The 14,166-nt window shown below is 40.7% G+C and overlaps 1 protein-coding gene across 3 annotated transcripts in view; it reads left to right on the top strand.

Annotated features, from left to right (window-relative positions):
• Nucleotides 1–7,682: 7,682 nt before the first annotated feature.
• Nucleotides 7,683–14,166, top strand: part of FAM168A (family with sequence similarity 168, member A) — a 158,266-nt gene continuing 151,782 nt past the window's right edge. For 2 of the 3 annotated variants that reach the window (XM_012725482.1, XM_012725481.1), the window contains exon 1: nucleotides 7,760–7,963. The gene's annotated coding sequence lies outside the window, so the exon portion shown is untranslated. Of the gene's footprint in view, nucleotides 7,964–14,166 lie in introns of all 3 variants that reach the window. The other variant, XM_004683181.1, reaches the window with a different exon arrangement.

Raw genomic sequence — 14,166 nt, 5'->3', positions numbered from 1 at the left:
TGTGCTGTGCAATGTGGGTAGATCCCTGGCCAGGGATCGAACTTTTGCTGCAGTGGCTTCAGATAGCTTCATAGTGCTGCACTTTAACCCCTTGTGCCACCAGGGAGGGCCCTGAATTTTTATTTAAAAATTTTTTTTTTCCTAATGAAAACTGTGGGTCCAGATGCTTCCACAGAACAGAAAAAGTGGAAGAACTCAATTTATTTTATGTACTCATCATTACCTATAGATATAGCTCAACAAGTACATTATGAGAATATACTTAGACAAAACTAAGATGAAAATTCTTAATAGAATATCAGCAAATATCTGTAGGTAGGAAAATACTACACAACCCAGTATTATTTATTACAGGATTACAAGGTTGATTTGGCTTTTGAAAATTAATATAACCCATATTAAAAGAATAGCACTAAAAAAATCATGGGATCATTTCAAGAGATGTAGAAAAATCATTTGATGAAAATCACTAACCATTTATAAAATTAATTTCAGTATAAGAATAGAAGGGAACATCTGTTGTCAGAAAGGACATGCACATAAATCTTATATTAAAACATCATATTCAGTGATGAACTATGAAGATCTTTCTCCTTGAAATGGGAATGATAATAGGGTGCTTATTACTACCTCTTCTACTCCATATCGTACTATGTGTCCTCCCTAGTAAATAACAAGAAAAAGTGTAGGATTAGAAAAGAAGAGGTAACACTGTCATTATTAGGAGCAGATTTGGCCTGGTACTCTGCCAGGTCTGCCACAAGTAGGGCTGGTTGATAACTGCTGAATAGACAGAGCAAAGAAATGAATAGAGAGTATTAAATAATAGTGGAGTTCCAGACGGGGGCTTTCACTACATGGGCATTAGTCATGACCTAATTGACAAAATAAAATAAAACTTGTAAGCGTAAAATTTTCACACAGTAAAATTTTTTTTTTTAAAGATTTATTTATTTGTGCATACAAAACTGGGTGCAGGCAAGAGGCTCAGGGGCGGTGAGAGGCCTCACCAGAGACAGAGTGGGGAGCAGAACAGGCAGATCGACGAAGTACACTGCTGAGGGGAGCAGCGGGCGGGTCAGGAGAGGTCTGCCACGCCATGTGGTCACCTCCGGGGCAGGCGGGAATCGAACTCATGCCGAAGCAGCTTTAGATTCTCAGTGCTGTGCTTTAACCCGCTGCGCCACCAGGGAGGGCCAGTAAAATTTTTTATTGATGAAAAGTTGACGGAAGAATCACAGAACTCTCGATAATATGCAAATTAGCAAGGCCTAGCTCTGCCTCCATTTCTTTTTCGCTCCAGAAGCTTTGGCACAGAAGTCAGTAGAGTTAGTCCCCTGTTTTGACTCGAAGGATGCTTCTGTTTTGTGTTTACAAATACAGGTTTTTAGATAGAATTATGTTATATGGGTTATTTTTCACTGAGGAAATACTTCCCAGAACAGAATTAGAAGTTCAGTTCAGTATCTTTGATTTTTTTCTAAAGTCTATTGAATCTATTTCCATCTTACCCATTTTCACTTAAATTCCATTACAGTTATCTTCATCTGAGAAATAATTTTCTATACAAATTTTATAATAATCATGTGAATAGCCAGTCAATTTGAAAATCCATGCCACAGTTTGGTAATTATAGTTTCTGCTATTTTAAGTTATCTTTTGTGGTCATCATTTCTATTTTCTATCAAATCCACTTTTCTTGGGACAAATTTTGCAGGTCTACTTTTTGTCAAGCTTTATTTGATTTTTCCATCAATTTTTAGTTAGTGAATAATTTCATTTTGTGCAATTTAGCTGTTATCAGGGCCCCTCCCTCCTTGCCCCCTCCCTCCAAGACTGTGTAGTAGATATATATCCTGCTCCACAATCTTAGAAAAGTAAGAAATGACATATCACTTTACTCAGTTTAAATTAAATTAAGCCCAACTTGGAAATTACATCCTGGTCATTATTTGGGCTTCTTTCTTGGCAAAGGATCAGGTGTACCATAAGGAGAAATAGTTTTTCCAATTGCATAGCTTTTAAATGAGTTGGAATATGAACCCAGATCTGGTCTCCTTATATCTGTGCTATCAGCATTCTTCACCAATTAGAAGCATTGGCATGCCAGGAGACAGGGCAAGAACTAAGAGTGTAAAAATAAAGAGAGAAAAGGCACAGATTCAAAGACAATGGATGTTAACACCAATTTTTCATAGCTGCTGTTAGAGATGACAAATTAAGTAGAACTGATAAACATTTCTCAAAATATCCCCCTCTGACTCTTATTTGAGGTACTTAAAATGTTGATCACTTAGTATCCAGCCTAATTGGTGTATTAATTTCCTAGGGCTGCCTTAACAAATTACCACATGCTGGGTGACTTAACACAACAGAAGTTTATTCCTCACATTTGAGAGGCCAGACGTCTAAAATCAAGGCGTTGGCAGAGTTGGTTCCTTCTGGAGGCTCTGATGGAGAATCCCCTCAATGCCTCTCTAGCTTCTGGAAGCTGATGACAACCCATGGCTTGGTGCTACATGACTTATCTTTACTTCTATCTTCACATGGCCTCCCCCTTGTATCTCAAACCTGCTCTCCTTTCTCCTGCAATGAAAACATTCACTGATTTAGGACCCACCTGAATCCAGAGTTGTTCTGAGATTCTTTACTGCCAAGCCTGTGCTTCCAAATGACATTTATATATAAGGAGGATAGGACTTGGACATTTCTCTTTCATAAACACAATTCAACCCAGTGATACTGGGTGAAACTGCAGGGACATCCAGGGATCCCCAATTGTTAAGAAAAAAATCCATGTTGTCTGTTCCCAAGGTCTGTACCACCCACATGCACACAAAAAGGGTTGTAACCAGACTCCAGTGTGTTCAAAGATTTTTAATAGAGGCAGAGAAGAAGAGTTGTTAAAATACAGACTCCTAATTAAATCCCAAAGTCACCCCATCCCTCATGCCAAGCACTCAGCTAAACAGGCAGGCAAGGCTCAACAGCGCAGTCACCATGAGAACAAGTCCAAGGCACACCCTGGATGGAAGGCCAGGCAGGGCCCAGAGAGACTTGGGGTTCAAGCTGTACCAGCCAGGCTGGATAAACCCTGAAAAGGTCAAACGATGGCTGCCATTGTCTCTGAAGAGAGCTGGATCCAAAGCACAAAAGCTGCAAAGAGCAAAGCCCAAGAGCAGCCTGCCTGCCATGTGTGTTCTGTTCCTCTTCCTGTTCTCTGTGCAATGCCCTCCTTCCCAGCAGCAGCCAACTCATGGCAAGTGTTTCACGGCAAGCTGGGAATCATGATGCCTCTGAGATGTGGTCTACAAGGACATGGGGGTGGAGTTCAGAAAGCTCCACCCTCATGCTATGTTGCCAGCTTGCACTACCATTACTACAATCTGTGCTTTTTTATTTTTTAAGTTTATGACTTTGAACAGCTTTATGTAAAGGGTCTTCCTACAAATAGCTGCTCTTCAAATTCTCTTCTGATTTTTGTCAATAACAACTGTCACCTGTGTCAGCTCTTCATAGTATGATCTGATAAATCTGGCCTGGGAGTTCTGCAAAGGCAGTCATTCTATGAATGAGGAAACATGTACCGGAGGCAAATAACTTGAATGAGGACAGCAGCTAGGAAGTGGCCGAAGCAGAATCTAAACCTAGGTTGTGTTGGTTCTCTCCTTGTCTTGCTGCTTGTACAGGAAAACTTTTGTAGCTGTAATCAATTTGTGCAGATTCATTCGTAATTGACTTTTGCCCTTAGTGATTCACTGTATATTATTCACTTGTCATTTAAGTATCATTTTTTGAAAAAAAAAAAAAAACCAAACAATTCCATACTTTTATTTACTTTTCAATAAGCTTAATTCCTTGAGTACAGCATCATATGGATTCTGTGTACAATGGCCTTAGTGGAAGTTTGCTTTGGAGTTTTGCACAAACCACACTACTGTCCTCATGGGCACCAGTTTCCTTCCTCAGGTCTCTTTTGTTCAATTTGCCACTAGGAAACACTGTGTTGTTTGTTTTTTTGCTTTGTACAAACAAGCACATCTCTTGCCTAAACAGAATTGTTTTATCTCAAACACAAACACCTGCAACTTTAAGAGCTATGTGTTCCTTCTGGTTCTGGAAACTTTGTTATTAACCGGCAAAACCAGCCTTGGACCACAACCTGGCAGACACATTTGCTGTTTGTAGTGGCAAGCTTGTAGGCTGGCAAGGCAAGCAAGGCAAGTAAGGCAGGGGGACCAGGAAACAGGCAGGCAATTGAGCCTTCCAGCTCCCCCAATTATCTTTATTTTTTATCTGGCTCTCTCTGGTGTTCTCTCATGGTCTTGCCTCTTTGTAAGTCACTTATCCTCTTGTAGCGGTCCTCCTAGCACAGGTGTGCACACCTACACATGCACAAACACCCATGCTCAGGTGTCCATCAGATACTTGTGCCCCACACCTACATGCCTTCTATGTTAACTAGATCAAGGCCATATATAATAGCCACAGAGGCCTATGTGGAAAGCCTAATTAACTTCATTTACCCCACTGTGTTTTAAAAGTCCTGTTCCCTGCAGACTTCCAAAAGTCCCAAAATAGTGGAAAGGGCTTTATTTATTCATCAGAGCAGCTCTGGTCTGCATTGACTTGGGTCACAGAGATGAACCAGATGGTGCTTGGTCTTGTGGGCAGTAAACAATGCACACTGAGTGTAAATAATCTGTAGGGGCCCAGAGTGGGCTCCTTACCTAACTGGGGGTCAGGAGAGTCTTCCTGATGTCTGAATTAGGTCTTAAGGATAGTCATAATGCAATATTAGGATAGTTATTTGATGCCCATCCATTTAATGTTAGTAGTTTCTTATTCGTTTTCTAGCACCGTCAAGCCAGCTTAATAGGCTTATATAATAGCCTTCATCATAAATGGCAGTAAATTCCACTTGCCCAGTGTTGGGTCATCTACAAAACACTTATACTCCTTGTCCTACTTGCTATCAGAAAAAGCTCTTCAAAACTGCTTTGTTTATATTCACTTATTTCTTATTTTGTACTTTAGCTAAGCTAAACAGTTTTAATTCTGATTTCTAACAAGATGATTGCAAAGCTTAATAATTAATTTTAGGGCCCTCCCTGGTGGCACAATGGGTTAGGAGGTAGCACTGCAAGCTGGCTGCAGCTGTTTCAATGCGAGTTCGATCCCTGGCCCCGGAGGTGATCCACATGGCACGTGGCCCTGGAGCATCCACATGGCGTGGCAGACCTCTCCTGTCTTGCCTGCTGCTCCCCTCAGCAGTGTACTTTGTTGATCTGCCTGTTCTGCTCCCCACTCTGACTCGGGTGAAGCCTCTCACCACCCCTGCACCTCTGGCCTGTACCCCAGTTCTGTATGCATAAATAAATAAATCTTAAAAAAAAAGAATTAAGCTTAAGAATTAACTTTGGAACTTACTCAAATTGCACTAACAGAGAACTATGTCAAGGCCTGGTTTCTGATCCTAATATTGCCAATATCTTCTTCTCTCTGGATCTCAGCATCCTCTATTATAAAATGGGCATGTGCAGGAAGTTTAGGAAGAGTGGCATGGTAAATCTCTAATATCCATTTCCTGCAATTCTAAAGCAATTCTTAAATTAATACTCCAGCCCATGCCTGTGTGGCAAGGCTCCTAAGCAGATGATTTAGGAATAAGAGCATAAAGCAAGCTCATTAACATAGCTGAGACAAAAACCATTCATTGCCCAAGTTAATCAGGCAGTAGTGGACAAAAGACAGTGTTCTGACATAGTTATTTTGACCCTGATTTTGTTTTGGTTAGTTGCAGGAAAAAATTAGATGTGGTAGAAATAATCAAGACAAGATAATATTGACAATGGTTAAAATTACAAATAAAAAAAACCAAAACCCTACACATAGTAAAATTCTATTATGGATGGAAAATCAAATTGAATTTCCCTATCTTTGTAGGCAGCATTGAACATTGCAAAGTTGATCCACAGGAAAATTCTACTTGGTAGGAATAATCAACACAAAAGTAAAACTGCCAATGTGTAAAAAGGACAGTTGTCTGGTGAAAGAATTGGACTTACAGTGGTAAACTTAATGTAGATGATGCACACCTGAAACTTGTATGTTATAATGCATTACTTCAATTAAAAAAGGCTTACTTATTCAGCCTATAGACAATGCTTTATGTAAATAAAGCTTTGTAAACCCATTTACAGTAACTTTTACCCTCATTTCTGCTCTCAACAGAGATTTCTGGTCTATAAATTAGAAACCAGTGCTTCAAGAATTCAAATATAAGGAGAATCTGTGTACCTAAAATATGTTCTAGGACTTTGATTTGAGTTTCAAGAATAACAAGGAGAAAAGGAGGAAATGAGTGTGGACAGATCAGGTAGAACATTCAGAGAAGAGGCAAAGAAAACTGAGAAAATTCTCCCTATTTACTGTTCTATTATGAATTGGAAGTGACCAGCAGTTTAATTAGTGGAAATGTTGAACTAACAGAGAAACCAGACCTTGTTCTGGACTACCACTGAGGGCAGTAGAAAGCCATGGAATACTTTTAGACAGCGCAGAGAGATTGATGGATTTGGAATTTATATATTTTTGAAAAGTCTTACAGCTTAAGAAATTATATGTCTCTTTTAAACACCTCAGGCAAAATGAGAATAAAAGTTATTTGAAATCTGATACTTTTCTCTCCAAGATAATTAGTAATATTTTCAGGAACCTGTTTTCTAAAATTTCTTTATGCTTACAGAGTTTTGTCTCAAATTTCACATGTATTGGGCTAAACATGTTCTAGATTCATACCCTCACGGTCCCCCAAGAACAAATGTAACTAGCGATTCATGTGGATGGAACTATATCATTACGTTAAATGGCTGCTTAGTACTGCATCGTTTGTATATATAATTATTTAACCAGACCCCTTTAGATGGATATTTACATTTCCCTCTGTAATCAACCTCCTATAACAACCTCGTGCATTCACTGTTTCCAAATGGTCCTCTTATCTTTTAAAGGTAAACTTAAAAGTAATGTAGCTGGGTCAAGAAGTATTCCCTTTTACGTTTGATTTCATGTTGCTATCTTCTCGTATATATATTGGTGCTGGAGTGAAATAATGGTAACGGGATGACGAACAGCGTACAGACTCTCACTTACGCCTATCCTCGGTGTCTTGGCATATCCCTTTCCTTATTCCTCTCTTTCACTTCTTTTTCTTAACATGGAGGAAGAAGTGAGAACTGCATCTCCCAGCATTTTGCAGGGACCACACTCCCTGGGAACTGTAGTATTGGGTCTGAGAAGGGTCCGGAAGAAAGGCAGGAGGTTGTGGAGCATGCTGGGAAATGTAGTCCCGCGGTCGGCAGAGGTGGGAGGGAATGTGGAGGGATTTGTGTGCGTGTGTGAAGAGGTTGAGGACACCGCCAACATCACCACTTGGGGATGGGTCCGCGGGACAACCTAACTTCCATTACAAGTGGTCTTTGAGTCGACAAAACTCGCCCGCGAACGGTTGTCTTTATCCCATTGTCCGTGAACGGCCAGGGCGCGGCCCGTCGCATTGGGCGCGCGGCGGGAGACGCAGGCCTCAGCAAGCAGGGCATGTCGGGAGTTGTAGTCTGGGCGCGCTGAGGCTGTGGGACGTGTCGTGGCGCAGCGCCGGCTCCTCCTTCCCCGCCCTTCTCAGCGGTCCCCCGCCCCCCTCCCTCCGCCTCCTCCTCTCTCGCCCGCAGCCGAGCGTCCCCTCCCCCCACCCGTCGGGCTCTCGGCGGCTACTGCAGAGAATTCAGAACCGAGTAGCTGAAGAGGAGGAGGAGGAGGAGGCTCCCGGTCCCTGCGCGCCATCCGCCACCTTCCTGGACACGGGCGAGGGAACGAGAGCGTCGCCTCTGTAGCCTCGGGAGAAGACAAGGGCATCGCCGCCTGAGCTGCCGACGCCGCGGTTTTCGCTTGCAGCAGCTCGCCGGTGAGAAGACCCTCCTTCCCTTCCCCCCCAGTCGACTCTCCCTGCTCCTGGGCCGGTGATACTGGGGGGAATGAGAGGGGTTGCTGATAGCACCGGGGAGGGTGAGAGGAAGGAGTTGAGGTCACGATGGAACCGCGGACTGGCAGGGGAGACTTGTCCAGATGCGGGGTGGGGTGAGGGTGGGACCCAATCAGGTTGGGGGGGGGGTGCGGCGAAGGAAGGGGACTTTTAATGGGGAATGACCCAACTGGGATTGGAGCGTGGGGTTGAGGGGTCAGGTGGAATTTGGGATGGCTTGGGGCGAGAAGGATGAAGAGATTTGAGTGGAATGGCTCTTAATGGGGGAGGGGACTGAGTGAGGGTGGTGATTTTGGGGTTGGCCTGGAGCAGTTGACAGCTTGGGATCTGAGCTGGGTGCTGGGTAGGAGGATGGTTTCAATAGATGGGATTGCAGGGTGGGTAGGATCCTGGAGGGTGTTAATTCGGGAGCGTGGAATTGGGGGTGCACCTAGGTTAGGCACGTAGAATTAGTAGGAGGTCCAGGTGAGGGGCTTGCTTGGTTTGAGACTTGAGCTTGAAGTGGGTGGTTGCTATCTGGGGGTGGTGGAATTTGTGGAGACTTAAGGAATAGCTGGGGTAGGAGAGCAGAGGAGATAGAATTTGGGGTTTTCGAGGCAAGAGCTTATGGAGGTTGGAATAGGAACTGGGGGGGGTGGGTCTTTCAATGAGGGGAGTGTGATAGTAAGCAGGCAGGAGAGGGCTAAATTAGATGTTAGGCCCAAAATGGGTGAACAAAGATTGAAATGGGGGGGCATAGTGTGACGGATTTAGGGTGACCTTAGAACCATGAAAGGGCATGGTGACTCTTTTGGTTTTGGGGGGGTGTCAAGGCAGAGGGCACAGATGACACCGTTGGGCTGGACTCACTAAAATAGTGACTAAAATAGTAAATGATGGTATCTTGAAGAAAATATTCCTTGGTCAAGGTGGCAGAGGGAGTTTGGAGGACTGTTTGAGGTGAACTGGTAGAAAGGAGAGGTAGTTGGTGATGGTAAGGGAGCAAGGGGCTATTTCAGGAGCAAGAAGGCTGGAGTTATTGTATGATGGGGCAGAGAAGAAGGAGAGTGGCAGTGACCAGTATTGGGAAGAAGTGGTTTGGATGATTCTGGAGAGAAAGGATTGGGGTGGCTTCCAAGAGACACAGAGGGTTAGGGGTTGGACTTAAATGGACAGCTTTGGAGACTGTGGTTTGTTTGTCAGTAATCAGAGGAGACTTTGAAAGGGACAGAAAAGGTACATGAAAGCTTTCATAAAGGATATATTAAGCTGTTAGTTTAATTTTTTGTTTTGTTTTGTTTCATTTCTACTAGTGTTAATATGTGGAAGAAAATCAACCACAGGGGAAAGTTGAAAATGGTTTAGTCAAGGTATAATTAAGGAGGGGAGAGGGGTGTCTTTTATTCTTCATACATTATAAAATCCTCCTATATGATGTCTCTGCCTTCTCCTTTCCATCCTTCCCCACGTGCATTTAAAAATTAGACCTGGAATTTGGAACTTAATAGATTTGAGAGCTTGATGTGGTTAAAGAAGCATTCTTTGCTTTAGAACTGATGAATGATACTGGAAAAGATGAGGCTGAGTTTATTTTTTAGTCAGGCAATGTGCATGTATGCAGAAAGAGCTTAGGCCTTTTTTCCCCTCTTAAAATTGATTGCTTGAAGACTCCATTTATTGGTGTCCTGGTTTGCAGGGCAATTAGGCCCATCATTGTATTGCAGGCTAATAATCCTGAGATGAATCTTGGCACCGCAGCTTTATGTAAACAGAGAGAAGACAGGAAATATGGAAATGTTATAAATATTCATTACTGAGATGGTTTGGTACCAATGGAATTTTTCATTTGATTCTCTTTTGACATTACTTGATGAGATTCAAATAATCGTACTATATTTTATAGATTAAATTTTCTAAAGGAATGCAGGTGGCCAGGAGTCTGTCATATGTGGATAAATAAGGATTATAGAATTAAAAAAAAAATAGGGGATGGTGTGAATGTGTGCACATTGCACTACTACAGAAACAATATCTTCATCTATTCATCAGAAATTTTATTTAAGTCTTAATGATTTCTCTGGAAGGTAGAAGAGATGTGAATGGAGGAAATATCTTTAGGGAACCAGTTTTCTGGATTTAATTGCATTAACTTGATTTATTAAGCATGAAGTGACTGTTGATTCAGAGCTCAGACAACAAATGGGGAGGGACATAAAGAATATCAAACTGGCCCCAAATCATATATTTTTTCTTGTTTACACCTAGGTGTTTAGCTTGTTAACAAACCATTTTCTTTGATTTTCACTGTTAAAAACATACAAATATTCAATACTTAGAATACTCCTTCCTTTTTTTTTATATTTCCAAAATGGGCAGACTGATCCTTGGAACTGAAAGTGTTTCATTATCAGGAAACTTCGTGTATTACAATAAAAATCAGGTTTGAACCGTAATTTGATAGGTGTATAGTCCAACAAATGCAAGCATTTCTCCTCATAACTTTGCTGTGGTCCAGACATTGCTTCTGTGAATCTGCAGATTTGATGTAGAGATAGGATAACTTATATTCAAACCCCAGCTTTTGAAAACTCAAAATAAAAAGTAAATCACCTGGGAGAATTGTTTTGGTGGATTTTCCCCTCTTACAACCATGGTTACCTATGCAGTGGAAATGTGTGTTAAGTGTTTTTGTATCTTTACCTCATTTGATTCTCTACATATTCTGGTAAGAAGGGGAGAGCAGTTGCAGGTATTGTTAAACAGAGACCTGGGTGGAATGCATGTGAATTTAGGGCTTTAGAGTCCTGGGTTGAAATCCCCTATTCACCACTGGTTAACTGTTACTAAAAAAATCTTTCATAGTCATTGAAAGGTGTATTGTAAAATCATTTCATACTCAAGAATCATGTCTTTTAGATCTTGACTCTTTTCAGCACACAACACAGTCATGGGTTCGTAATAGGTAGTCAATCAAATGTTTAGGTAAATAACTTACAGACAAACAGATAAACCCCCAAAACAAAACCTTTCAGACATAGTGGTTATGGTTGCATAACATTGTGAACCTATTTAATTTCATTGAACACTTAAATATGCTTAAATGGTAGCAAAACAAAACCCTTTTATAAATTCACAAAACTGTCAAGGAGAACAAATCAGCTCATGTCTTGAAATTACTCTGTTCTCAAAATGGTATATATACATGAAATATTTGTTCAATATTTATTTACTTAATGCCTGCTACAAGGCAAAGGAATGAACAAAAAACAGTTGTCAAGATGCTTTCAGTGTCATGGGAGAGAGCCAATTTTAATTTATAAGAAAAGTGAGGCAAAACAATTAGTTAAAAGTAAGGTTTCTGGGCCCTCCCTGGTGGTGCAACAGGTTAAAGCACAGCATTAGGAAGTTACCGCAGCCACTGTAGCACAAGTTCAATCCCCAGCCAGGGCAGTGACCCATATGGTGTGGCATACCTCTCCTGGCCCACCTGCTGCTCCCCTCAGCAGTATATTTCAGTACATCTACCTGCCTGTTCTGTTCCCCACTCTGTCTCTGGTGAATCCTTTCACCCCTTGCACCTCTGGCCTGTACCCCAGTTTGTATGCATAAATAAATCGTAAAAAAAAAAAAAGAGTTAAGGATTCTAAAGTCTGTCCCCTGTTTGTTACTAGCTGGTGACCTTGGCATAAATTTGGCATAAGAACTAATCTCATAGGGTTGTTTTGAGGATTAGACAAAATAATTCATGGAAAGCATTAAACACAGTGTGTTACATAGTATAAGTTAGAGACATTTAATTGCCATGATTATATATTTTTACCTTTGCAACTGTATGCAAATAGAACCATGGTAGTATTCTGTGACTTGCTTAATTCTTATTTCTTCTACTTCCTTTTTAAAGCTTTAAAAAAACCTTTATTTTTCCACCATTAAAATAACATAGGATCATAGTAGAAATTTGAAATGATAAAACAGTTAAAGGAAAGCAATTCTGAAATTCCCATTACCCAGCCACATACATCATACATATGCTGAGTATATAGACACTCTAGATAGCAAGAGGAAGATAGTTTGCATATAGAGATGATCATGTTACCTATGATAAGGATCTTTATATTTGGAAATAGGAATGGGAGGGTCACAGGCCACCTTTGTGAACTGTGAAATGGTGCTGTTTCAGTGCATTTATCTCTTAGGCAGAAGTTCTTTATTTACCAGACACTAATAGTTTATTATACCGGCTTAGAGCTTCAAGTCATGTTTAGGCAAGTCACTTAGCTATTTTGCTCAGAACTTTTGTGCATCTTTCTTTTTTGCAGAAAGGTAACGTGGTACACTGGTCCTCACCTGATTGTGCAGGAGGGCTACTATCTGATGTAGAGAGTGCTGCGAATAGAAAATCCTGTTATATATACCTAAACTGTCTAATAGAGATTTGAAGTACAAATGCATTAATAATATGTTATATCTACAAATAAACTTTACTTATCTGTAAAATGGGACCTAAATAAATGTGAAACTACAAAAAATTTAAATTGTAAAGGATTTTATAAATGTTACTTTTTTTTTTCCTTTTTCTAGTTTACAAAACTAAAATCAGGGCCTCTCACAGAGTGGTAAAAAAAACTTGCCCTATTTGATTAATTGCCTTTTTGAAGAGTTCTCCCAGTGGAAGAGGGAATACATGACATCCTTTCACAGTTTCTCCCTTGAAACTTGAAGCTTGTTGGGTATGGTGGTACAGAGAGGGTATTAGAGAACTTTATCTCTCAGTGAATTTATGGAACCTGGTTTCACATTGACTGTTCTGGGTAGCTCAAAATGAACCAGTTGAGGTTTTATTGAAGTGGAGAATGCAGTATACAATTTTGCATTCCATTGTTCTGACAATTATAGTCATTTTTCATCTTAGTTTTCTACATGTAACATTACAGAGACCCTGGAGTGAGATTAATTATTTGTGTGTATGTAGGGGGGTGATAACCCTATTGTTGGGTTGCTGTGTGGCTTAAATGATATAAGAAGTATAAAGAACCTGGAACACTGGCACATGCATAGTTTGTGCCTAATGTGGTTGCTACTAGTACTATTTTTATTTTAGGTTATGAATTGTTTAGAACTAATTATTCCTCCAAGCTCTTCTTTTGCTATTCAGTATTTTCTCACTCATTTTATACTTGGAATATTATCATAAATAAAGCCAAACAAAGAATGTAAATGTGCAGCTATAATACATTCTAAGGCCAAGGCCAGAAGCCAGTAGTCTTACATGTGACAAATTTGTCTAAGACATCTGATCAACAAATATCCATTGAGTGATTATTAAATGACAGTAAAGAGACTCTGGGAGTATGGGAAATTAAAATTCCCTGCTCTCAAAGAACTTTAGTCAATCTAGTGGGAAGTTACATGTCACATGTAACTGTAGCGTACTGTGGTGAATGTTGCAGTGTGTGGGCATGGACAAGGGTCCTGGCAGGATAGAGGTTGACTTGGCCTGACCTAGATCTGTCTAGGGGAGCAGGGACATGCATAGAGGAGTTAATCCTTGAGCTGAGACCTGAAGGTAATCTGGATGTACTGAGGAAGGAGAGTTAAGAATGACTTATGTTGTTATTGACACAGGCTTCCTTGATTGTTCCCTTCCAGTGTTTTATCACTTTTAAAAGGCTTTCTAGCATGTGTTCCTGCTATAAAATCAAATAAGGAAATTCCCAAACATGCTGTACTGTCAAGCAGCTGTTTTTTCCATGCTGTGCCTTCCCCCTGGAAAAACTTCTCCTTATTGAATTCCTTAATCTTTCTTCTGTCCATGAGATAAGTTATACTAATGGACATATTTCATGATTTTAGATCTTTCCAGTTTGATTTTTAGTAGGGAGAAACTAACTGAAATTTAAAAAGAGATCTTAATGTTTCTGCTTTCTCAATAAATGCTGATAAATTCTGATTTCTCAATAAATGCTGATACTCCTTAGAATTGGCCCCTTAGTTCATAGAACTTTTTTTTTAAGATTTATTTATTTGTGCATACAGAACTGGGGTACAGGCCAGAGGCTCAGGGTCAGCGAGAGGATTCACCAGAGCCAGAGTGGGGAGCAGAACAGGCAGATCGACGAAGTACACTGCTGAGGGGAGCAGCGGGC

This window comes from Condylura cristata, unplaced genomic scaffold, assembly GCF_000260355.1.
Source record: "Condylura cristata isolate star-nosed mole 26May11 unplaced genomic scaffold, ConCri1.0 scaffold00015, whole genome shotgun sequence".
Lineage (NCBI taxonomy): Eukaryota > Metazoa > Chordata > Mammalia > Eulipotyphla > Talpidae > Condylura > Condylura cristata.
The sequence above is the reverse complement of the archived record's forward strand: the minus strand, read 5'-3'. Positions and strand labels throughout refer to the sequence as shown.